Consider the following 26,983-nt stretch of genomic DNA (forward strand, 5'->3'; position numbering starts at 1 on the left):
CCGACAGAGACACAAGAGACTGCAGATACTGGAATATTGAGCAAAAAGCAAAGCTCTGGAAGAACTTGTGTCAGGCAACATGGAGGAAATGGACAAACAATGTTTTTGAATGGGACCTTTCTTCAGAATCAAAGAGGCTCCATTATGATTTAGATAAGTTGGGTGAAGGGATAAATGCACACCTAAGCAAATATAATGATACGATACAATACAATAAAAGTTGGATAACATAGATATATGTGAGGTTTGCCTCACCACCTTGCGTCTAAAAACTGAAAGCAGATTATTTTCTGAATGGTGTTAGCTTGTAAAAAGGGAAAATGCAATGAGACTTAGGTGTCCTGTTGTAGAGTGTGAGCAGTTAGAAAGGTAATTAATTCCAGTAAGATGTGAGCAAGAATATATTGGTGTGACTGTACTTGGTCGTGGCAACATCTGTCTGTAGTTTGGGGCCTAGTTTTGGTCTCCTTATCCGAGGAAGGAAGCTGTACAATGGAGAGACTGCAATGAAGTTTCACTAGACATAGGGATGTCAGAAATGAACTGTGAGGATAGACTGTGACAATTTGATCTATATCCATTGGAGTTTAGAAAAATGAAAGGTGGTTGCATAGAAACCCAGAAAATCATAACAGGAAGATGTTCCCAAAGACTGGAGATTTCAGACCCCCGGGTGACTGATTCAGAAGACATGAATACCTCTGCTTTTATTTTCAGGATTTTTTATGAATTGTAACACGCTAATGCAAATGCAAAATTTACATAATATTGTACATAATATTGTTGTTAACAAGTTTAGTATGTCAAATCACTATCCTGAAACACTTGGAGGAATGGAGTTTTTTAATGATTCCAGTATTGACAAAAAAAACACACAAATGTTACATTAATTTTAGCTTTATGGTGCTTCATTAAACTCATTATATGCTAAATCAATAAATGACAACTTTTTGATCCTTTAAATTGAGATAAATTTCAGTTGTTAAAAGACTTGAAGTTGATATGCAGCCAATTGTAATTACTGGAGTAGACAAGTTGAATTGAAGGCAGGAAAGGAAAGTAGAGTAAGTCACAGGAGGTTTGATTCAACAGAGTAAAGTCGCAGCTGTTAGCAGAAACCAATGATGTTGGTAAAAGAAGATAGTTTAAATTGGATGAAGATGTCTAGGTTGCCATGACCTTTAACTAACGGAGTAACTGACCTTGAAGAGGGAACAAGAGAGGTAATTTGAAGTGGGTGTCAACAAGGCCTCTGATGTTCAAATCACTGTGCCATACTGCATACCCTTCTACTGATCTCCAGACTGTAAAACAGACATGCTTCTTAATATGGTTGGGAAACATGAAGATGATATCACCACAAGGAAAACACGAGACAAAACAGCCAGTGAGCGGGTTTATATGTAATATTCTAAACTATTTAACTGGAAATAAATTGAAAAAAAAAAAATCATGGCTGAAAAATTCCTTGCAGTCACTCTCATTTCATTACTGTGGTTGCCATTAATTTGCTGCATGCAGCAAAATCAGTTTACCATTGCTGGAAAAGTAACACCGACTGTGTGCAGCCCTTGGAAATTTCTCAGCAGAAGGTTGATGGAAAAGGGACTGATGCATATACACAAGGAATGAGCAATGATCCAGAGGTGGCCTGTATATATACAGTGCTTTTAACAAAGCATTAATGATCCAAAGCATTTTTTGAAAGCAGAGGAATAGATAGGGTAGATGCACAGAGTCTTTTACTCAGAGTTGGGGAATCAAGAACCAGGAGACATAGGTTTAAGGTGAGATGGGCACACATTTAATAGAAACCTGAGGGGCAATATTTTCACACAGGCGGTGTTGGGTAGACAGAATGAGCTGCCAGATGAGGTACTTGAGGCAGGTACTATAACAACATTTTAAAGGCATTTGAACAGGTACATGGATAGGAAAGATTTGGGGGGGATATGGGCCAAACACAGGCAGGTTTGACTAGTGTAGATGGTGGCATCTTGGTTGATATGGGCAAGTTGCCCCAAAGGGGCTGGTTTCCATGCTGAATGACTCTACGACTCTATGACACAATATTTAACAATAAAATTCATAAAGAATTATTGGCCCAGCATTTCTTGGCACCAGCAAACTGCTGAATTCACTAATCACCTAACTGCCTAGATCCCCCAGCAAGGACCTTTATTTGTCCTGATTCTGACTGGCAAGACCCTGCACTCCAGATATAAATACCATCAAGGCAAGAACACGAATTCCCGCCACAGAAATGGTGTAAAATACTTTTACAGCCTGCAAGCGATGCAGTTCTTTTCCCAAATTGCTGCACTGGCCTTGCCCACTATCCAAAATGACTTTGACATTCACAAACTTTCTACACAATTTTCGGAAGTCTTACTGAGCTCAATCACTTGCTGTATTGAACTGCCGTCAAAGTTTCAGAATAAAGTTTAGAGCATTTAGAGCTGAAATGAAGACCTATTTCTTCACTCATTAAGTGATGGGACTTTGGAATTCTCCATTCCAGTGGGCTGTGGACGTTCAATCATTGAGTTCATTCAGGTTTAGGTTTAGAGATACAGCACGGAAACAGGCCCTTCGGCTCACTGTGTCTGCGGCGTCTAGTGATCTCCACACACTAACACCATCGCAGTAGGGAGAATTTTTATCATTACCAAGTTACCAAGTTACCAAGGCAACTAGCCTATACATCTCTGCTATGTGGGTGGAAACCGGAGATCCCAGAGATACTCATGCGGTCACGGGGAGAATGTACAAACTCCAGACAGACAGCACCTGTAATCAGGATCGAACCCTGGTGTCTGGCACTGTAAGGTAGCAACTCTACCACTGCGCCACCATGCTGCCCAACAGAGAGATGGCCCAGTTAGTGTGGTATTAAAGGAATTAAGGGATTATGATTTAGAACTGATATCATCCTTATAAATCATTTTTTGCACCACCTCCATTTCTTTCTTTTTATCATACGTGTTGCACTGACCAAGTTGCTCTGTATGTTAATGATAACTTCATCTTTGAAATAAAATAATCTGCGATGTTAGGAATGCCAAAAGAAAACATAAATGCTGGAAATACATAGCGAATAAAACTGCAACCAGGGAAATTGTAATCATGTATAATGTTTCCATTGACTGGTTAGCATGCAACAAAAATGTTTTGCTGTACCTCGGTACATATGACAATAAAATAAACTAAGAAAGAAACGTTTCAAGAAACATGTTAACATTTCAGGCAGATGACCTTTCATTAAAACTCACAAGAGGATGTCAAACTCTTCACTCCACAGATGCTGAATATTTTCAACATGTTTCAGTTTGTTTAGTTTAATTTAGTTTAGTGATACAGCACGGAAACAGGCCTTTCGGTCCACCGTGTCTGCGCCGACCAGCCATCCCCGCATATTAACCCTACCCTACACCCACTAGGGACATTTTTTACATTTATCAAGCCAATTAATCTACAAATCTGTACATCTTTGGAGTGTGGATTAAAAGTTTTATTTTTATTTTAGGAAGAGGGCAATCTATGCTGTGCTGTTTTGTGTGCTGGAGGAAACTGAAGTCTAAATGCAGAAAGAGTAATGGGCCTGTCCCACTTAGGCGATTTTTCAGGCGACTGACGGCGACTGTCAAGTTGTAGCAGGTCGCTGACTGGCGACTGGAACGGCGACTGTCACGTTACTCCTTTAAAAGATGGGGGGAGGGGGAGGAGAGGGGGGAGAAGAGGGGAGGAGGAGTGGAGACAACTTTTAAGAAGGCAGAGATACACGGGTGTGAAGCTCGGCGGACATATAACATTACCGGTCGGTTATCCTTGGCTCTGAAAACTACTGTTTACGTTTTTTTCTCAATGAGCCAATGAAATTCACCAGTCAGTACCGGCGACAACCTACGACAACCTATGACAACCTACGACCTTCTGGCAACCCGCTACCACTGCACCTACATCACGTGAATTCTCACTACTCTCCATGGCGTCAACATTCTGATCGCCGCGACTAGTTATGAGAATGCGGGAACTACTCACGCACGCAAGCGACACCCCGGCAAACTCCAGCGAACATGTGGCGACCTTGTGGCGACCTCATAGTCTCATGTAGTCGCCTAAAAAGTTGTGTAAGTGGGACAGTCCCATAACCTGTTTATTATCTTTTTAACCTGTGAATCTGATTATAACTGTTACAGTGTGTTGACAAAAAGTAAAATAAAACTGGCAATTGTATTGGGACCAGTCTGATTTATGAAAAACAGCTCTCCTGGAAGGGTGGTTCAGTGGCACAGCAGTAGAGTTGCTGCCTTACAGCACCAGAGATCCTGAGTGCTTTGGTTTCCTCCCACACTCCAAAGACGTACAGGTTTGCAGGTTATTTGGCTTTGGTAAAAAATTGTAAATTGTCCCTAGCGTGTAGGATAGTGTTAGTGTTCGGGGTGATCGCTGGTCGGCACGAACTCGGTGGGGTGAAGGACCTGTTTCCATGCTGTATCTCGAAAGTAAAGTCTAAAATAAAAGTGCTGGTCAGCCAATTAGTTTCTTCCCACATGCCACAGATGATCAATGCAATATTTTACATATTACTTTTCATTTTCAGTGTTGCATTCTATTATTCTCCGTGGAAATTCAAGTAAATCTGTTTCTCAAGGTTCCCGTCATTCTTTCTTGTCATTAGATTGAAGCAGACTAACAGGATTGTTCAGATTGGAGAGATGTCTGTATTTTCCCTCACTTCTTCTTCCCAACTTCCTGCTGAGATGTAGTAGCTGAGGTCAAATGTGTAATTCTTTGAAGATAACAGGATAGACCAAAGAGACTCAGTGGATGTTGTTTACTTGGATTTACTTGGATACATAGAGGTACCTACCAGAGATGGGGCAGTGCTGGACCTCCTGTTAGGAAATGAGACAGGTCAGGTGATGGAAGTATGTGTTGGGGAGCACTTCTGGTCCAGTGATCACAATGCCATTAGTTTCAATATAATTATGGAGAAGGTCAGAAATGGACCAAGGGTTGAGATTTTTGATTGGAGAAAGGCTAACTTTGAGGAGATGCAAAAGGATTTAAAAGGAGGGAATTGGGACATTTTGTTTTATGGGAAGGATGTAATAGAGAAATGGAGGACATTTAAAGGTGAAATTTTAAGAGTACAGAATCTTTATAACCCTGTTCGGTTGAAAGGAAAGAGTAATCATTGGAAAGAGCCATGGGAAGTCAAGGGAAATTGGACACGGGTCAGAAAAAGAGAGGGATCTACAATAAATATAGGCAGCATGGAGTAAATGAGGTGCTTGAGGAGTATAAAGAATGTAAAAAGAATCTTAAGAATGAAATTAGAAAAGCTAAAAGAAGATATGAGGTTGCTTTGGCAAGTAAGGTGAAAGTGAATCCAAAGGGTTTCTACAGCTATATTAATAAAGGATAACGAGGGATAAAATTGGTCCATTAGAGAGTCAGAGTGGACAGTTATCTGCAGAGCCAAAAGAGATGGGGGAGATATTGAACAAATTATTTTCTTCGGTATTCACCAAGGAGAAGGATATTGAATTATGTGAGGTTAGGGAAACAAGTAGGGTAGCTATGAAAACTATGAGGATCAAAGAAGAGGAAGCACTGACACTTTTGAAAAATATAAAAGTGGATAAGTCTCCAGGTCCTGACAGGATATTCCCTAGGACATTGAGGGAAGTTAGTGTAGAAATAGCAGGGGCTATGACAGAAATATTTCAAATGTCATTAGAAACGGGAGTGGTGCCGGAGGATTGGCGTACTGCGCATGTTGTTCCATTGTTTAAAAAGGGTTCTAAGAGTAAACCTAGCAATTATAGACCTGTTAGTTTGACGTCAGTGGTGGGCAAATTAATGGAAAGGATACTTAGAGATAATATATATAATCATCTGGATAAACAGGGTCTGATTAGGAACAGTCAACATGGATTTGTGCCTGGAACGTCATGTTTGACTAATCTTCTTGAATTGTTTGAAGAGGTTACTAGGGAAATTGATGAGGGTAAAGCGGTGGATGTTGTCTACATGGACTTCAGTAAGGCCTTTGACCAAGGTTCCACATGGAAGGTTGGTAAAGAAGGTTCAATTGTTGGGTATTAATGGTGGAGTAGCAAGATAGATTCAACAGTGGCTGAATGGGAGATGCCAGAGAGTAATGGCGGATGGCTGTTTGTCAGGTTGGAGGCCGGTGACTAGTGGGGTGCCTCAGGGATCTGTGTTGGGTCCACTGTTGTTTGTTATGTACATCAATGATCTGGCTGATGGTGTGGTAAATTGGATTAGTAAGTTTGCAGATGATACTAAGATAGGTCGTGGTGTGGATAATGAAGTAGATTTTCAAAGTATCCAGAGAGATTTGGGCCATTTGGAAGAGTGGGCTGAAAGATGGCAGATGGAGTTTAATGCTGATAAGTGTGAGGTGCTACATCTTGGTAGGACAAATCAAAATAGGACGTACATGGTAAATGGTAGTGAATTGAGGAATGCAGTTGAACAGAGGGATCTAGGAATAACTGTGCATAGTTCCCTGAAGGTGGAATCTCACGTAGATAGGGTGGTAAAGAAAGCTTTTGGTGTGCTGGCCTTTATAAATCAGAGCATTGAGTATAGAAGTTGGGATGTAATGTTAAAATTGTACAGGGCATTGGTGAGGCCAATTCTGGAATATGGTGTACGATTTTGGTCGCCAAATTATAGGAAAGACTAGACTAAGTGGGACCCGTTGGGTCCCAGCATCACACGGGAGGGCTGGTCACCAACGCAATATTCCACCTCTCCACCAATTCCAATATTGCTCGCCAGTGTGGGGGGGGGGGCTGTCTGTTGCGCTAGTATGGGTGTTGCGGGCAGAAGGTACTGGTTTCCAGAGGGCTAGTATAGACATGGTGGGCCGAATGCATTCTTGGGCTGGCAGCCAATTGTTGCAACGAGGCAAACAATTGGGCTGCAGCCACACCTGACAACCAAAATTCATTTTGTGAACACAAACTTTAAAAAAAAGTCGAGGCAAACAATTGGGCTGCAGCCACCTGACAACCAAAATTCATTTTGCGAACACAAACTTTTAAAAAAAGGCGAGGCAAACAATTGGGCTGCAGCCACACCTGACAACCAAAATTCATTTTGTGAACACAAACTTTAAAAAAAAGTCGAGGCAAACAATTGGGCTGCAGCCACCTGACAACCAAAATTCATTTTGCGAACACAAACTTTTAAAAAAAGGCGAGGCAAACAATTGGGCTGCAACCACACCTGACAACCAAAATTCATTTTGTGAACACAAACTTTAAAAAAAGGTCGAGGCAAACAATTGGGCTGCAGCCACCTGACAACCAAAATACATTTTGTGAACACAAACTTTTAAAAAGGCGAGGCAAGCAATTGGGCTGCAGCCACACCTGACAACCAAAATTCATTTTGTGAACACAAACTTTTTAAAAAGGCGAGGCAAACAATTGGGCTGCAGCCACCTGACAACCAAAATTCATTTTGTGAACACAAACTTTAAAAAAAATGCGAGGCAAACAATTGGGCTGCAGCCACACCTGACCACCAAAATTCATTTTGTGAACACAAACTTTTTTAAATAGGCGAGGCAAACAATTGGGCTGCAGCCACACCTGACAACCAAAATTAATTTTGTGAACACAAACTTTAAAAAAAAGGGACGGCAAAAAATTGAGCTGCAGCCACACCTGACAACCAAAATTCATTTTGTGAAAACAAACTTTTTTTTAAAGGCGAGGCAAACAATTGGGCTGCAGCCACACCTGACAACCAAAATTCATTTCGTGAACACAAACTTTACAGCCGCATCGAGGGGACTCACCCTGTAGACGTGCGTTCAGAGTTATTCGCAGCTCAGAGAGCCGTGACCCTCTCGCTTCCTGGGTCTGACAGAGACTGACTGAAGCACGACACGTCCGGGTTTTATCGTCCCTTCCCCTTCCACCAGCGGGGGCAGCAGAGAGAATGGGGATTTTAAAAAAAACATTAATATCTCTCTGATTTTTCATCGATGGGAAAAATCCTCTGGTCCAGGAAGGCGGAGGTGATCTCTGAGCGAGGTGTCCAAAAATGACGGCCGTAGGCGTTCTCTCAGAAACCGCACCACAGTGGGCCAAAAGCGGTCAAGATCAGACTTTTAGTAATATAGATGTCAACAAAATAGAGAGAGTGCAGAGGAGATTTACTAGAATGTTGCCTCGGTTTCAGCACCAAAGTTACAGAGAAAGGTTGAACAAGATAGGTCTTTATTCTTTGGAGCGCAGAAGGTTAAGGGGGGACTTGATAGAGGTCTTTAAATTTATGAGAGGGATAGACAGAGTTGACGTGGTTATGCTTTTTCCATTGAGAGTAGGGAAGATTCAAACAAGAGGACATGATTCGAGAATTAAGGGACAAAAGTTTAGGGGTAACATGAGGGGGAACTTCTTTACTCAGAGAGTGGTAGCTGTGTGGAATGAGCTTCCAGTGAAAGTGGTGGAGGCAGGTTCGATTTTATCATTTAAAAATAAATTGGATAGGTATATGGACGGGAAAGGAATTGAGGCTTATGGTCTGAGTGCAGGTAGATGGGACTAGGTGAGAGTAAGTGTTCAGCACGGACTAGAATGGCCGAGATGGCCTGTTTCCGTGCTGTAATTGCTATATGGTTATATATGGTTATTCTCCTCTACTGCAACTGAAATGAGTTTTGTTCCGATCGGTGAAATAGGACAAAAGTTATGAAGGTTTTGAAGGTTCCCCCCCCCCCGTACACCCCCCTCCCCCAAAGCCCCCCCCCCCCACAAACATTCCCTCCCCCACACACCCCTCCCCCACACACCCGCTCCCCCACGCATTCCCCCTCCCCTCCCCTCTTCCCCCATCTCCTCCTCCCCCCCACATCTCCCCTCCCCCACACCCGCCCTCCCCCACACCCCCTCCCTTACACCCCACTCCCCTCCCCTCCCCCACCCCCTCCCCATCAGTAGTTATGGCTCTTCCCCTTCCCCCTCTTTTAATCAGGTTACCCTGCCCTCACACTCACTAGTTAAAATTCCTTCCTTTATTATGGATCACATTTTCTACGAATTATGATATATAAAACTATGCATATATGTAAACATTTTCTGAGATTTAAGGAAATTCCCGCCCCCCCCCCCCCCCCCCCCCTCCTTTGGCTCCCGGGCCCCCCTTTGGACCCTGGGTCTGGGTCCGATATACCCCCGCACCCCCCTCTCATAGGCCCTGGTGGAAGGATGACATTTAAGCTGGAGGTATGTAACAAGTAAAGTTCCGCGGGGATTTGTGTTGGGACCTCTGTTGTTCGTGATATCTATAAATGACTAGTTTTAGTTTAGAAATACATTGCGGAAACAGGCCTACCGAGTCCGCACTGACCAGTAATCCCTGCACATTAACACCATCCTGCACATAGTAGGGACAATTTACACATACACCAAGCCAATTAACCTACATAAATGTACATCTTTGGAGTGTGGAGGAAACTGAAGATCTCGGAGAAAACCCACACGGCCACAGGAGAACGTAAAACTCCGCACAGACAGCACCCGGAGTCGGGGTCGAACCCGGGTCTCCAGTGCTGCAAGCGCTGTAAGGCAGCAACTCTACCGCTGCACCACCGTGGCCGCGGTTTTTGTGCTGTAAGACTCCATAACCTTAAATGTATGTAGCCTGGTTTGTAGGTTTGCAGATGACACAAGCTGAGGACTGAGCTTGTGGACTGAAGATGGAAATATCAAATACTAAAGGCTTTAACTTTAAAGTGACAGAGGCAAAAAGAAAATGTGTGGGGTTAGTTTTTTACATAAAGGGTAGTGAGTGGCTGAAACACACTGCCAGACATGGTTGTGCAGGCAGATACAATAGTGGCATTTAAGAGACTTCTGGATAAGCACATAGAAATGCAGGAATTGGAGGGATATGGATTATGTGCAGACAGATAAGTTGGTCTTGGAATCATGTTCCGGTCAGATATAATGGGCCGAAGGGCCTGTTCCAGTGTGTACGGTTGTGTGTTCAATGTTCAAACCCACACTAAACTGTTGAGACTGTGAAATTTACAAAATAATGGAGAGCAAATTATTTTTAGTTTTTTCCAAAGTATTTTTTACATATGGCACCGCCTCATAAGGCAGTCAAATGTCAAGTATTCATAATTGTTTAATATGTTAAGTGTTGTTTATTGATTACATTATTCTGACAGGCCAAGCATTATTTTTCAGTGTGTGGGAAATAATTATCAGTTCATGTCGTAATTCATAGCACATGATTCAAAAGAGGAACAATACAATAAAAGTTGGATAACATAGATATATGTGAGGTTTGCCTCACCACCTTGCGTCTAAAAACTGAAAGCAGATTATTTTCTGAATGGTGTTAGCTTGTAAAAAGGGAAAATGCAATGAGACTTAGGTGTCCTGTTGTAGAGTGTGAGCAGTTAGAAAGGTAATTAATTCCAGTAAGATGTGAGCAAGAATATATTGGTGTGACTGTACTTGGTCGTGGCAACATCTGTCTGTAGTTTGGGGCCTAGTTTTGGTCTCCTTATCCGAGGAAGGAAGCTGTACAATGGAGAGACTGCAATGAAGTTTCACTAGACATAGGGATGTCAGAAATGAACTGTGAGGATAGACTGTGACAATTTGATCTATATCCATTGGAGTTTAGAAAAATGAAAGGTGGTTGCATAGAAACCCAGAAAATCATAACAGGAAGATGTTCCCAAAGACTGGAGATTTCAGACCCCCGGGTGACTGATTCAGAAGACATGAATACCTCTGCTTTTATTTTCAGGATTTTTTATGAATTGTAACACGCTAATGCAAATGCAAAATTTACATAATATTGTACATAATATTGTTGTTAACAAGTTTAGTATGTCAAATCACTATCCTGAAACACTTGGAGGAATGGAGTTTTTTAATGATTCCAGTATTGACAAAAAAAACACACAAATGTTACATTAATTTTAGCTTTATGGTGCTTCATTAAACTCATTATATGCTAAATCAATAAATGACAACTTTTTGATCCTTTAAATTGAGATAAATTTCAGTTGTTAAAAGACTTGAAGTTGATATGCAGCCAATTGTAATTACTGGAGTAGACAAGTTGAATTGAAGGCAGGAAAGGAAAGTAGAGTAGTCACAGGAGGTTTGATTCAACAGAGTAAAGTCGCAGCTGTTAGCAGAAACCATGATGTTGGTAAAAGAAGATAGTTTAAATTGGATGAAGATGTCTAGGTTGCCATGACCTTTAACTAACGGAGTAACTGACCTTGAAGAGGGAACAAGAGAGGTAATTTGAAGTGGGTGTCAACAAGGCCTCTGATGTTCAAATCACTGTGCCATACTGCATACCCTTCTACTGATCTCCAGACTGTAAAACAGACATGCTTCTTAATATGGTTGGGAAACATGAAGATGATATCACCACAAGGAAAACACGAGACAAAACAGCCAGTGAGCGGGTTTATATGTAATATTCTAAACTATTTAACTGGAAATAAATTGAAAAAAAAAAAATCATGGCTGAAAAATTCCTTGCAGTCACTCTCATTTCATTACTGTGGTTGCCATTAATTTGCTGCATGCAGCAAAATCAGTTTACCATTGCTGGAAAGGTAACACCGACTGTGTGCAGCCCTTGGAAATTTCTCAGCAGAAGGTTGATGGAAAAGGGACTGATGCATATACACAAGGAATGAGCAATGATCCAGAGGTGGCCTGTATATATACAGTGCTTTTAACAAAGCATTAATGATCCAAAGCATTTTTTGAAAGCAGAGGAATAGATAGGGTAGATGCACAGAGTCTTTTACTCAGAGTTGGGAATCAAGAACCAGGAGACATAGGTTTAAGGTGAGATGGGCACACATTTAATAGAAACCTGAGGGGCAATATTTTCACACAGGCGGTGTTGGGTAGACAGAATGAGCTGCCAGATGAGGTACTTGAGGCAGGTACTATAACAACATTTTAAAGGCATTTGAACAGGTACATGGATAGGAAAGATTTGGGGGGATATGGGCCAAACACAGGCAGGTTTGACTAGTGTAGATGGTGGCATCTTGGTTGGTATGGGCAAGTTGCCCCAAAGGGGTTGGTTTCCATGCTGAATGACTCTACGACTCTATGACACAATATTTAACAATAAAATTCATAAATAATTATTGGCCCAGCATTTCTTGGCACCAGCAAACTGCTGAATTCACTAATCACCTAACTGCCTAGATCCCCCAGCAAGGACCTTTATTTGTCCTGATTCTGACTGGCAAGACCCTGCACTCCAGATATAAATACCATCAAGGCAAGAACACGAATTCCCGCCACAGAAATGGTGTAAAATACGTTTACAGCCTGCAAGCGATGCAGTTCTTTTCCCAAATTGCTGCACTGGCCTTGCCCACTATCCAAAATGTCTTTGACATTCACAAACTTTCTACACAATTTTCGGAAGTCTTACTGAGCTCAATCACTTGCTGTATTGAACTGCCGTCAAAGTTTCAGAATAAAGTTTAGAGCATTTAGAGCTGAAATGAAGACCTATTTCTTCACTCATTAAGTGATGGGACTTTGGAATTCTCCATTCCAGTGGGCTGTGGATGTTCAATCATTGAGTTCATTCAGGTTTAGGTTTAGAGATACAGCACGGAAACAGGCCCTTCGGCTCACTGTGTCTGTGGCGACTAGTGATCTCCACACACTAACACCATCGCAGTAGGGAGAATTTTTATCATTATACCAAGGCAACTAGCCTATACATCTCTGCTATGTGGGTGGAAACCGGAGATCCCAGAGATACTCATGCGGTCACGGGGAGAATGTACAAACTCCAGACAGACAGCACCTGTAATCAGGATCGAACCCTGGTGTCTGGCACTGTAAGGTAGCAACTCTACCACTGCGCCACCATGCTGCCCAACAGAGAGATGGCCCAGTTAGTGTGGTATTAAAGGAATTAAGGGATTATGATTTAGAACTGATATCATCCTTATAAATCATTTTTTGCACCACCTCCATTTCTTTCTTTTTATCATACGTGTTGCACTGACCAAGTTGCTCTGTATGTTAATGATAACTTCATCTTTGAAATAAAATAATCTGCGATGTTAGGAATGCCAAAAGAAAACATAAATGCTGGAAATACATAGCGAATAAAACTGCAACCAGGGAAATTGTAATCATGTATAATGTTTCCATTGACTGGTTAGCATGCAACAAAAATGTTTTGCTGTACCTCGGTACATATGACAATAAAATAAACTAAGAAAGAAACGTTTCAAGAAACATGTTAACATTTCAGGCAGATGACCTTTCATTAAAACTCACAAGAGGATGTCAAACTCTTCACTCCACAGATGCTGAATATTTTCAACATGTTTCAGTTTTGTTTAGTTTAATTTAGTTTAGTGATACAGCACGGAAACAGGCCTTTCGGTCCACCGTGTCTGCGCCGACCAGCCATCCCCGCATATTAACCCTACCCTACACCCACTAGGGACATTTTTTACATTTATCAAGCCAATTAATCTACAAATCTGTACATCTTTGGAGTGTGGATTAAAAGTTTTATTTTTATTTTAGGAAGAGGGCAATCTATGCTGTGCTGTTTTGTGTGCTGGAGGAAACTGAAGTCTAAATGCAGAAAGAGTAATGGGCCTGTCCCACTTAGGCGATTTTTCAGGCGACTGACGGCGACTGTCAAGTTGTAGCAGGTCGCTGACTGGCGACTGGAACGGCGACTGTCACGTTACTCCTTTAAAAGATGGGGGGAGGGGGAGGGGGGGGGGGGGAAGAGGGGAGGAGGAGTGGAGACAACTTTTAAGAAGGCAGAGATACACGGGTGTGAAGCTCGGCGGACATATAACATTACCGGTCGGTTATCCTTGGCTCTGAAAACTACTGTTTACGTTTTTTTCTCAATGAGCCAATGAAATTCACCAGTCAGTACCGGCGACAACCTACGACAACCTATGACAACCTACGACCTTCTGGCAACCCGCTACCACTGCACCTACATCACGTGAATTCTCACTACTCTCCATGGCGTCAACATTCTGATCGCCGCGACTAGTTATGAGAATGCGGGAACTACTCACGCACGCAAGCGACACCCCGGCAAACTCCAGCGAACATGTGGCGACCTTGTGGCGACCTCATAGTCTCATGTAGTCGCCTAAAAAGTTGTGTAAGTGGGACAGTCCCATAACCTGTTTATTATCTTTTTAACCTGTGAATCTGATTATAACTGTTACAGTGTGTTGACAAAAAGTAAAATAAAACTGGCAATTGTATTGGGACCAGTCTGATTTATGAAAAACAGCTCTCCTGGAAGGGTGGTTCAGTGGCACAGCAGTAGAGTTGCTGCCTTACAGCACCAGAGATCCTGAGTGCTTTGGTTTCCTCCCACACTCCAAAGACGTACAGGTTTGCAGGTTATTTGGCTTTGGTAAAAAATTGTAAATTGTCCCTAGCGTGTAGGATAGTGTTAGTGTTCGGGGTGATCGCTGGTCGGCACGAACTCGGTGGGGTGAAGGACCTGTTTCCATGCTGTATCTCGAAAGTAAAGTCTAAAATAAAAGTGCTGGTCAGCCAATTAGTTTCTTCCCACATGCCACAGATGATCAATGCAATATTTTACATATTACTTTTCATTTTCAGTGTTGCATTCTATTATTCTCCGTGGAAATTCAAGTAAATCTGTTTCTCAAGGTTCCCGTCATTCTTTCTTGTCATTAGATTGAAGCAGACTAACAGGATTGTTCAGATTGGAGAGATGTCTGTATTTTCCCTCACTTCTTCTTCCCAACTTCCTGCTGAGATGTAGTAGCTGAGGTCAAATGTGTAATTCTTTGAAGATAACAGGATAGACCAAAGAGACTCAGTGGATGTTGTTTACTTGGATTTACTTGGATACATAGAGGTACCTACCAGAGATGGGGCAGTGCTGGACCTCCTGTTAGGAAATGAGACAGGTCAGGTGATGGAAGTATGTGTTGGGGAGCACTTCTGGTCCAGTGATCACAATGCCATTAGTTTCAATATAATTATGGAGAAGGTCAGAAATGGACCAAGGGTTGAGATTTTTGATTGGAGAAAGGCTAACTTTGAGGAGATGCAAAAGGATTTAAAAGGAGGGAATTGGGACATTTTGTTTTATGGGAAGGATGTAATAGAGAAATGGAGGACATTTAAAGGTGAAATTTTAAGAGTACAGAATCTTTATAACCCTGTTCGGTTGAAAGGAAAGAGTAATCATTGGAAAGAGCCATGGGAAGTCAAGGGAAATTGGACACGGGTCAGAAAAAGAGAGGGATCTACAATAAATATAGGCAGCATGGAGTAAATGAGGTGCTTGAGGAGTATAAAGAATGTAAAAAGAATCTTAAGAATGAAATTAGAAAAGCTAAAAGAAGATATGAGGTTGCTTTGGCAAGTAAGGTGAAAGTGAATCCAAAGGGTTTCTACAGCTATATTAATAAAGGATAACGAGGGATAAAATTGGTCCATTAGAGAGTCAGAGTGGACAGTTATCTGCAGAGCCAAAAGAGATGGGGGAGATATTGAACAAATTATTTTCTTCGGTATTCACCAAGGAGAAGGATATTGAATTATGTGAGGTTAGGGAAACAAGTAGGGTAGCTATGAAAACTATGAGGATCAAAGAAGAGGAAGCACTGACACTTTTGAAAAATATAAAAGTGGATAAGTCTCCAGGTCCTGACAGGATATTCCCTAGGACATTGAGGGAAGTTAGTGTAGAAATAGCAGGGGCTATGACAGAAATATTTCAAATGTCATTAGAAACGGGAGTGGTGCCGGAGGATTGGCGTACTGCGCATGTTGTTCCATTGTTTAAAAAGGGTTCTAAGAGTAAACCTAGCAATTATAGACCTGTTAGTTTGACGTCAGTGGTGGGCAAATTAATGGAAAGGATACTTAGAGATAATATATATAATCATCTGGATAAACAGGGTCTGATTAGGAACAGTCAACATGGATTTGTGCCTGGAACGTCATGTTTGACTAATCTTCTTGAATTGTTTGAAGAGGTTACTAGGGAAATTGATGAGGGTAAAGCGGTGGATGTTGTCTACATGGACTTCAGTAAGGCCTTTGACCAAGGTTCCACATGGAAGGTTGGTAAAGAAGGTTCAATTGTTGGGTATTAATGGTGGAGTAGCAAGATAGATTCAACAGTGGCTGAATGGGAGATGCCAGAGAGTAATGGCGGATGGCTGTTTGTCAGGTTGGAGGCCGGTGACTAGTGGGGTGCCTCAGGGATCTGTGTTGGGTCCACTGTTGTTTGTTATGTACATCAATGATCTGGCTGATGGTGTGGTAAATTGGATTAGTAAGTTTGCAGATGATACTAAGATAGGTCGTGGTGTGGATAATGAAGTAGATTTTCAAAGTATCCAGAGAGATTTGGGCCATTTGGAAGAGTGGGCTGAAAGATGGCAGATGGAGTTTAATGCTGATAAGTGTGAGGTGCTACATCTTGGTAGGACAAATCAAAATAGGACGTACATGGTAAATGGTAGTGAATTGAGGAATGCAGTTGAACAGAGGGATCTAGGAATAACTGTGCATAGTTCCCTGAAGGTGGAATCTCACGTAGATAGGGTGGTAAAGAAAGCTTTTGGTGTGCTGGCCTTTATAAATCAGAGCATTGAGTATAGAAGTTGGGATGTAATGTTAAAATTGTACAGGGCATTGGTGAGGCCAATTCTGGAATATGGTGTACGATTTTGGTCGCCAAATTATAGGAAAGACTAGACTAAGTGGGACCCGTTGGGTCCCAGCATCACACGGGAGGGCTGGTCACCAACGCAATATTCCACCTCTCCACCAATTCCAATATTGCTCGCCAGTGTGGGGGGGGGGGCTGTCTGTTGCGCTAGTATGGGTGTTGCGGGCAGAAGGTACTGGTTTCCAGAGGGCTAGTATAGACATGGTGGGCCGAATGCATTCTTGGGCTGGCAGCCAATTGTTGCAACGAGGCAAACAATTGGGCTGCAGCCACACCTGACAACCAAAATTCATTTTGTGAACACAAACTTTAAAAAAAAGTCGAGGCAAACAATTGGGCTGCAGCCACCTGACAACCAAAATTCATTTTGCGAACACAAACTTTTAAAAAAAGGCGAGGCAAACAATTGGGCTGCAGCCACACCTGACAACCAAAATTCATTTTGTGAACACAAACTTTAAAAAAAAGTCGAGGCAAACAATTGGGCTGCAGCCACCTGACAACCAAAATTCATTTTGCGAACACAAACTTTTAAAAAAAGGCGAGGCAAACAATTGGGCTGCAACCACACCTGACAACCAAAATTCATTTTGTGAACACAAACTTTAAAAAAAGGTCGAGGCAAACAATTGGGCTGCAGCCACCTGACAACCAAAATACATTTTGTGAACACAAACTTTTAAAAAGGCGAGGCAAGCAATTGGGCTGCAGCCACACCTGACAACCAAAATTCATTTTGTGAACACAAACTTTTTAAAAAGGCGAGGCAAACAATTGGGCTGCAGCCACCTGACAACCAAAATTCATTTTGTGAACACAAACTTTAAAAAAAATGCGAGGCAAACAATTGGGCTGCACCCACACCTGACCACCAAAATTCATTTTGTGAACACAAACTTTTTTAAATAGGCGAGGCAAACAATTGGGCTGCAGCCACACCTGACAACCAAAATTAATTTTGTGAACACAAACTTTAAAAAAAAGGGACGGCAAAAAATTGAGCTGCAGCCACACCTGACAACCAAAATTCATTTTGTGAAAACAAACTTTTTTTTAAAGGCGAGGCAAACAATTGGGCTGCAGCCACACCTGACAACCAAAATTCATTTCGTGAACACAAACTTTACAGCCGCATCGAGGGGACTCACCCTGTAGACGTGCGTTCAGAGTTATTCGCAGCTCAGAGAGCCGTGACCCTCTCGCTTCCTGGGTCTGACAGAGACTGACTGAAGCACGACACGTCCGGGTTTTATCGTCCCTTCCCCTTCCACCAGCGGGGGCAGCAGAGAGAATGGGGATTTTAAAAAAAACATTAATATCTCTCTGATTTTTCATCGATGGGAAAAATCCTCTGGTCCAGGAAGGCGGAGGTGATCTCTGAGCGAGGTGTCCAAAAATGACGGCCGTAGGCGTTCTCTCAGAAACCGCACCACAGTGGGCCAAAAGCGGTCAAGATCAGACTTTTAGTAATATAGATGTCAACAAAATAGAGAGAGTGCAGAGGAGATTTACTAGAATGTTGCCTCGGTTTCAGCACCAAAGTTACAGAGAAAGGTTGAACAAGATAGGTCTTTATTCTTTGGAGCGCAGAAGGTTAAGGGGGGACTTGATAGAGGTCTTTAAATTTATGAGAGGGATAGACAGAGTTGACGTGGTTATGCTTTTTCCATTGAGAGTAGGGAAGATTCAAACAAGAGGACATGATTCGAGAATTAAGGGACAAAAGTTTAGGGGTAACATGAGGGGGAACTTCTTTACTCAGAGAGTGGTAGCTGTGTGGAATGAGCTTCCAGTGAAAGTGGTGGAGGCAGGTTCGATTTTATCATTTAAAAATAAATTGGATAGGTATATGGACGGGAAAGGAATTGAGGCTTATGGTCTGAGTGCAGGTAGATGGGACTAGGTGAGAGTAAGTGTTCAGCACGGACTAGAATGGCCGAGATGGCCTGTTTCCGTGCTGTAATTGCTATATGGTTATATATGGTTATTCTCCTCTACTGCAACTGAAATGAGTTTTGTTCCGATCGGTGAAATAGGACAAAAGTTATGAAGGTTTTGAAGGTTCCCCCTCCCCCGTACACCCCCCCTCCCCCAAAGCCCCCCCCCCCACAAACATTCCCTCCCCCACACACCCCTCCCCCACACACCCGCTCCCCCACGCATTCCCCCTCCCCTCCCCTCTTCCCCCATCTCCTCCTCCCCCCCACATCTCCCCTCCCCCACACCCGCCCTCCCCCACACCCCCTCCCTTACACCCCACTCCCCTCCCCTCCCCCACCCCCTCCCCATCAGTAGTTATGGCTCTTCCCCTTCCCCCTCTTTTAATCAGGTTACCCTGCCCTCACACTCACTAGTTAAAATTCCTTCCTTTATTATGGATCACATTTTCTACGAATTATGATATATAAAACTATGCATATATGTAAACATTTTCTGAGATTTAAGGAAATTCCCGCCCCCCTCCCCCCCCCCCCCCCTCCTTTGGCTCCCGGGCCCCCCTTTGGACCCTGGGTCTGGGTCCGATATACCCCCGCACCCCCCTCTCATAGGCCCTAGTGGAAGGATGACATTTAAGCTGGAGGTATGTAACAAGTAAAGTTCCGCGGGGATTTGTGTTGGGACCTCTGTTGTTCGTGATATCTATAAATGACTAGTTTTAGTTTAGAAATACATTGCGGAAACAGGCCTACCGAGTCCGCACTGACCAGTAATCCCTGCACATTAACACCATCCTACACATAGTAGGGACAATTTACACATACACCAAGCCAATTAACCTACATAAATGTACATCTTTGGAGTGTGGAGGAAACTGAAGATCTCGGAGAAAACCCACACGGCCACAGGAGAACGTAAAACTCCGCACAGACAGCACCCGGAGTCGGGGTCGAACCCGGGTCTCCAGTGCTGCAAGCGCTGTAAGGCAGCAACTCTACCGCTGCACCACCGTGGCCGCGGTTTTTGTGCTGTAAGACTCCATAACCTTAAATGTATGTAGCCTGGTTTGTAGGTTTGCAGATGACACAAGCTGAGGACTGAGCTTGTGGACTGAAGATGGAAATATCAAATACTAAAGGCTTTAACTTTAAAGTGACAGAGGCAAAAAGAAAATGTGTGGGGTTAGTTTTTTACATAAAGGGTAGTGAGTGGCTGAAACACACTGCCAGACATGGTTGTGCAGGCAGATACAATAGTGGCATTTAAGAGACTTCTGGATAAGCACATAGAAATGCAGGAATTGGAGGGATATGGATTATGTGCAGACAGATAAGTTGGTCTTGGAATCATGTTCCGGTCAGATATAATGGGCCGAAGGGCCTGTTCCAGTGTGTACGGTTGTGTGTTCAATGTTCAAACCCACACTAAACTGTTGAGACTGTGAAATTTACAAAATAATGGAGAGCAAATTATTTTTAGTTTTTTCCAAAGTATTTTTTACATATGGCACCGCCTCATAAGGCAGTCAAATGTCAAGTATTCATAATTGTTTAATATGTTAAGTGTTGTTTATTGATTACATTATTCTGACAGGCCAAGCATTATTTTTCAGTGTGTGGGAAATAATTATCAGTTCATGTCGTAATTCATAGCACATGATTCAAAAGAGGAATATTGCCAACAGCTGTATTAATATATCTGTCGCTAACTGTAAATATAACTCTGACTATGCAGTGTCAATTATAGTTATTTTTGCAGTATGGTTGATTTTTTTTTTCCTTGTCTGGGCAGAGAGGCTATGTTGATTCAAAATTCTACTTTCTGAAAAAAAGGAGTTTAAGATAGTGTCCATGTTACTATCTCCTTATGTAGAAATAAGGAACTGCAGGTGCTGCTTTACACACAAGTGTTGGAGTAACTCAGTGGGTCAGGCAGCATCACTGGAGAACATGGATAGGTGACATTTCAGTTTGGGACCCTTCTTCAAACTGATTCTTGATCTTTCGGGTCAGGAAGGCTGCGGCACGGTGGCGCAGAGGTAGAGTTGCTGCCTTATAGTGATTGCAGCGCCAGAGACCCGGGTTGGTAAATGTAAAAATTGTCCCTAGTGGGTATAGGATAGTGTTAATATGTGGGGATCGATGGTCGGCACGGACCCGGTGGGCCGAAAGGCCTGTTTCCGCACTGTATCTCTAAACGAAAAACTACAAGACACTTCTTTAGACTGATTAAAGAATCAGTCTTAATAAGGGTCCTGAACCAAAATGTTACCTATCCATGTTCTCCAGATATGCTGCCTGGCCCACTGAGTTACCTCAGCACTTTGTCAAGTCAAGTTTTGCCAGGACCATTAGATTCCATACAAAAAGCTGGAGTAACTCAGGCAGCATCCCTGGAGAGAAAGAATGGATGACGTTTCGTGCCTTTCTTTCAAAAACCCTGGAGCGTATCGTTGCGTCGCAACTTCATTCCCACCTCCTTGCATATAACCTACTTGAACCCCTCCAATCTGGCTTTCGCCCCCTCCATAGCACAGAAACTGCTCTCCTCAAAGTCCTCAACGACCTCCTCACCTCTGCTGACACTGGTTCCCTCAACATCCTCATCCTCCTCGACCTGAGCGCAGCCTTCGATACAGTGAACCATAACATCCTGCTCACCAGACTCAAAGACCTCGGCATTGAAGGCTCTGCACTCAGCTGGCTCCATTCCTACCTTTCCAACAGATCCCACTTCATCTCTCTCCACAACCACACCTCTGCTACAGCCACAGTCACTCAAGGCGTTCCCCAAGGCTCCGTACTCGGCCCCCTCCTCTTCATCATCTACATCCTCCCCCTTGGTCAGATACTCCGCCACTTCAACCTGGACTTCCACTGTTACGCTGATGACACCCAGATCTACCTCGGCACCAAATCCCCCCACAATCCCCCCCTCTCCCATATCAACTCCTGTTTGTCAGCTATAAAAACCTGGATGCAACATAATTTCCTCAAACTCAACAGCGATAAGACAGAATTCCTCCTCATAGGCTCCAAAGCCACACTCAGCAAAATCAATAACCCCACTCTCACCATTGACGGCACCACTGTCTCCCCATCTCCCCAGGCACGCAACCTTGGCATGATCTTTGATTCCACCCTCTCCCTTGAGCCTCACATCCGCCATGTCATTAAAACCTCCTTCTTTCATCTCCGCAACATCGCCAAACTCAGACCCTCTCTCACACCTCCCGCTGCTGAAAGACTCATCCATGCCTTCATCTCCTCCTGACTGGACTACTGCAACTCACTTCTCCTTGGCATCAGCTCCACCTACATCAACCGACTCCAACTGGTCCAGAACGCAGCCGCCCGACTCATCACCCACACCAAATCCTGGCATCACATCACTCCAGTCCTCAAACAACTTCACTGGCTTCCCATCTCCCACCGGATCAACTACAAAATCCTGATCCTCACCTACAAAGCCCTCCACCATCTGGCCCCCCCATATCTCACTGACCTCCTCTCCCCCTACCAACCCTCAGCCGGTCTCCTCTCCATCCACAAGTCCAACCTCCGCAGTTTTGGGGACAGAGCCTTCTCCAGGGCAACTCCCAGGCTCTGGAACTCCCTCCCCCAACTGATCTGCAATTCCGTGTCCCTCACCATCTTCCAGTCCCGCCTCAAGACCCATCTCTTCACCTCTGCCTATCCTTAGCCCACGTCCCCCTCCCTTTTCATCTGTGCATTAATTGCCTCATATTGTGTTTTGTATTGAATTCTGTCTTTACTTTGTGTACTAGTCATGTCTCTACTATTTATTTCATTCCCCTTACATGTTTTTCCTCTACCTGCTAAATTGTTGTAAGGTGTCCTTGACACTCTTGAAAGGCACCCATAAATAAAATGTATTATTATTATTATTAGACAATAGACAATAGACAATAGATGCAGGAGTAGGCCATTCGGCCCTTTGAGCCAGCACCGCCATTCAATGTGATCATGGCTGATCATCCCCAATCAGTACCCCATTCCTGCCTTCTCCCCATATCTCCTGACTCTGCTATCGTTAAGAGCCCTATCTAGCTCTCTCTTGAAAGTATCCAGAGAACTGGCCTCCACCACCCTCTGAGGCAGAGAATTCCACAGACTCACAACTCTCTGTGTGAAAAAGTGTTTCCTCATCTCCGTTCTAAATGGCTTACCCCTTATTTTTAAACTGTGGCCCCTGGTTCTGGACTCTTAGCAGCATTTTTTGATTTCCATCAAATTGGTACTATTTATTGTATTCTTGAACACTCGTCAAAGTACACTGAGAAGCTGATCATGGAATGGTTGAACTCTATTTGGATGGTAATTGACAATCAGATTTTGTCACAATCGGTGAGAATATTACAAAGAGGAAAGAAATCATAGCACATTCATGATTTTAGTATTATCTCTCTGGCAATCAACTAACTAAGGCACAGAGTATTATTCTCCACATACCCAGCATGGTGATAATCAAGCAATGATTTTCATATACAACCGATGATGACGAATGTTTGGAAATCAAGGTTTGATTTAGTAGAAACGTGGATCAAAGAGTTGAACCAAATATGGTAGAAGTTAGGGAATGGAGAGTACATGCTAACTGGAGATTTCAAAGACAGCAGTGTTGGGATGGGAAGTGTACTATCTCTCCATTTCTGATGGCGAAAGTATGACTATCATTTGCAAACATTGACCTCTATCTTCCAGAAAAAATTTGAAGTGAAAGTTTGTAAGTAAGAAGTTTCAAATCTCATTAATAAACTATTTTGTCAAAATGTAAAAGTACAAATAATTGATTCTCATATTTATATTGATCATGTTGCTGAAGTGATCAGTTTTGACTTTTCTCTACGACTATATTTCCCTCAAATTGTCCAAATGGTGATTTTATCAATATATGCCTGTAGAATCGATCTATAACCGACAACCTTTCCAGACATGTCGAGAATAATCCTCTTTGTCTTAATTTCATTGCCAGTGAGAACACGCTAAAATCATGAAAGGTGCAACGAAACAAAAAAACTGCATATATTAGAAATCTGGAAATAAAACATTACTTGCCAGGGATACTCAGCAGGTCAGGCAGCATCTGTACAGCGAGAGAGAGAGAGAGTTAATGTTTCAGATCAATGTTTCTTCCTCAGAACTGCCATGTTACGTAAAGTTATGCAATGTGCCAATATGATGGCTCTTTTTAACATCACAAGACCTAATTAATGGAAATAGATCCTGAAACAAATGATTTCTTTGTACAACTACGTGGCTCTTGTCCAAAGTCAGAAAACCTAAGTTGGGAAGCTCTTGAGAACAGCATACGCTCACACAACGTTGTGTGGCTATTTTGATGCGTAACAAAATGTCTTGGAAACTGTCACCTGATAGAACAGATGCAAAATACATTTCAAGAGATAACTTTTGTGGAAAGAAAATCTGCCTGGGGTATGAAACTATGCCAATTTATTATCACCAGTTCGATATCCTCATCCTGAGAAAAATGTCCCTCTGATATATACCTACAAATCCGCACATGTGGGAAGCGCATATCAGAAACCTGAAATTATTTATGAAAATAACCTCAATAATTTTACACTCATTCAATTAAAGAAGGCAACAATAAGTTTTTTGCAATTAGCACATTAATGTTTTGTTCTGTAGCTATGTTAGAACTAAGTAAAATTTGTAGGTTCAATGGTAAACACGATGGAACATGTTAAATCCATTATATGAAACTTTATTTTTTTCATAAATGACGATCATATAAACATTTTATTTGGTTATCGCAGAAATCTGCAACAATTACTCAATAGTTTACAGAGAAACTAGATGCAATCTTTGACAACAATGAAGGTTTTACTTTTCTGCATGATATGCCAATTCAGATATGATCTGCTTTGCAATGTGTTGTGACATTCATTCTCGTGATATAGGCACCTCTGGCAAAGTGGGTATTGTTGCACATTTCTAATCCCCTTGGGAAGATGATCAATCATTTCATGAATCATGACATTCTATCAGTTAAATTAACATTCAAAGTCTTTTTAGCTAAAGAGTCGTTGTGTCATGCAGTGTGGAAACCTAAAGCCCTCGGTCCAACTCGTCTATGCTGATCAAGATGTCCCATCTAAGATGATCCCATTTGCCTGTATTTGGCCCATATCCTTCACAGCATTCCCTATCCATGTGCCCGTCCAAATGTATTTTCAATACTGTTTTAGTACCTGCCCCAACTATCTCCGTAGGCATCTAATTTCACGTACCCACCACTGTCCGTATAAAAATGTTGCCCCTCAGGTTCCTATTAAACCTTCTGCTCTCACCTTAAACCTATGTCCTCTGTTTTCTTGATCTCCATACTCTGCGTAATAGACTCTGTGCATTCACCCTATCTATTCCCCACATGATTTTGTACACCTCCATACAATCACCTCTCAGCCTCCTGATTTCCAAGGAATTAATTAATTCAGAGGAATGAAGTCCTAGCATGTCCAACAACCTATAGCTCAAGCCCTCTAGTCCTGAGAACATCCTCATAAATCTTCTCTGCGCTCTTTCTCGCTTTATGGGTTCTTTCCTATAGTAGGGTGACCAAAATTGAACGCAATACTCCAAATACAGCCTCACCACCATCTTACACAAGGGCAGCACAGTGGTGCAGCTGGTAGAGCTGTTGCCTCACAGTCCCAGAAACCCGGGTTCAATCCTGACCTTGCGTGCTGTAAGTGGAGTTTGTACACTCGCCCTGTGACCACATGGGTTTCCTCCAGGTGCTCCGGTTTCCTCCCACATCCCAGAGATATACAGGTTTGTTGGTTAATTGGCCTCTGTAAATTGCCAATAGTGTGTGGGGCATGGATGAGAAAGAATGTATACATGCACACACACACACATATGCACACAGACACAAGAATATATACACAAGAAGGAAAGGAGAGCTGTTAGAGGAACAGGTAGCATCTGTGAAGGGAAATGGATAATTTACATTTTGGGTTGTGATCTTTCATCTTGACTGAAGGAGTACGGTGGAGTCTGTACTCACGTATTGCATAAATACGTGGTACTCCACCTGCAACTGCTCGGACAGGAAGGCTCTGCAGAGGGTAGTGAGGGGAGCAGAGAGGATCATTGGCGTCTCCCTACCCTCGGTACAAGAACTGTTCCAGAGCCGCTGTCTGAAAAAAGCTCAGAGAATTGCTAAGGACAAACTGCACCCCCTCCACATACACCTGGATCTCCTGCCATCAGGCAAGAGATATCGAAGCATCAAAGCCCGGACTACAAGACTGCTAAACAGCTTCCTACCACAGGCTGTGAGGCTGCTAAACAGTCACTCTGTACTCACAGTCACTTGATTCTGTGGCTGGCACGGACACTTTAATAACTGGCACTGGCCACTCAAATCAGCTGCCCCGGACATTTTATGATTGGTTTATTGTATTTTAACGTTGTTTTACCTGCTTTTAACTATTTATACTGTTCCATCAGGGACTGGATTGTTTTTAGTATTATGTGTGAAATGTTTTAAATTTCATGTGCGATGCTCCGCTATTCCCTGGGAAATGTCTTTTCATTTTGCACTGTACAACTGTTGCTTGCAAGATGACAATAAAGGTTGATTGATTGATTGATTGATTGATTGACTGATTGATTGATTGATTGATTGATTGATTGATTGATTGATTGATTGATTGATTGATTGATTGATTGATTGATTGATTGATTGATTGATTGATTGATTGATTGATTGATTGATTGATTGATTGAAAGAAAAGAGGGGAAGTAATCAGTCTAAAGACATGGGGGAGAGGAGTGGGGTAAGAGCTAGAAGCAATAGATGAGGACAGGTTGATTGGCAGATGATAGTCAGGTGGGAGATGGAAGATTAAAGATAGCGACAGATGATAAGTGGAGAATAAGGCTTTTGTTCTGTCTGACAACATCTTGGTAAATTTCCTTTGCACCCTCTCCAGTGCAATCATACCTTTATTATAGTATGGTAACCAGAACTGTATAAAGTTGTCTAGATCTGACCAAGCCAATATTTTGTAACGTTAGACCATTACCTCCCTGCTCTATTCTAAGTAGAACTGATCAAAAAATATTTGAAGCAGTGTGTTGTGCAGTGTATCTAAATGTCACACTTATTTTACCAAAGTGTGTGATCTAATGGAATTGATCCTGATCTAGTGATGTGACCACTGAAATATTTGAATACAGACGAATTATTTTCATAGGTTTAGATAGGCGCTCTTAGG

Source organism: Amblyraja radiata, chromosome 4 (assembly GCF_010909765.2).
Source record: "Amblyraja radiata isolate CabotCenter1 chromosome 4, sAmbRad1.1.pri, whole genome shotgun sequence".
NCBI classification, from domain to species: Eukaryota; Metazoa; Chordata; class Chondrichthyes; order Rajiformes; family Rajidae; genus Amblyraja; species Amblyraja radiata.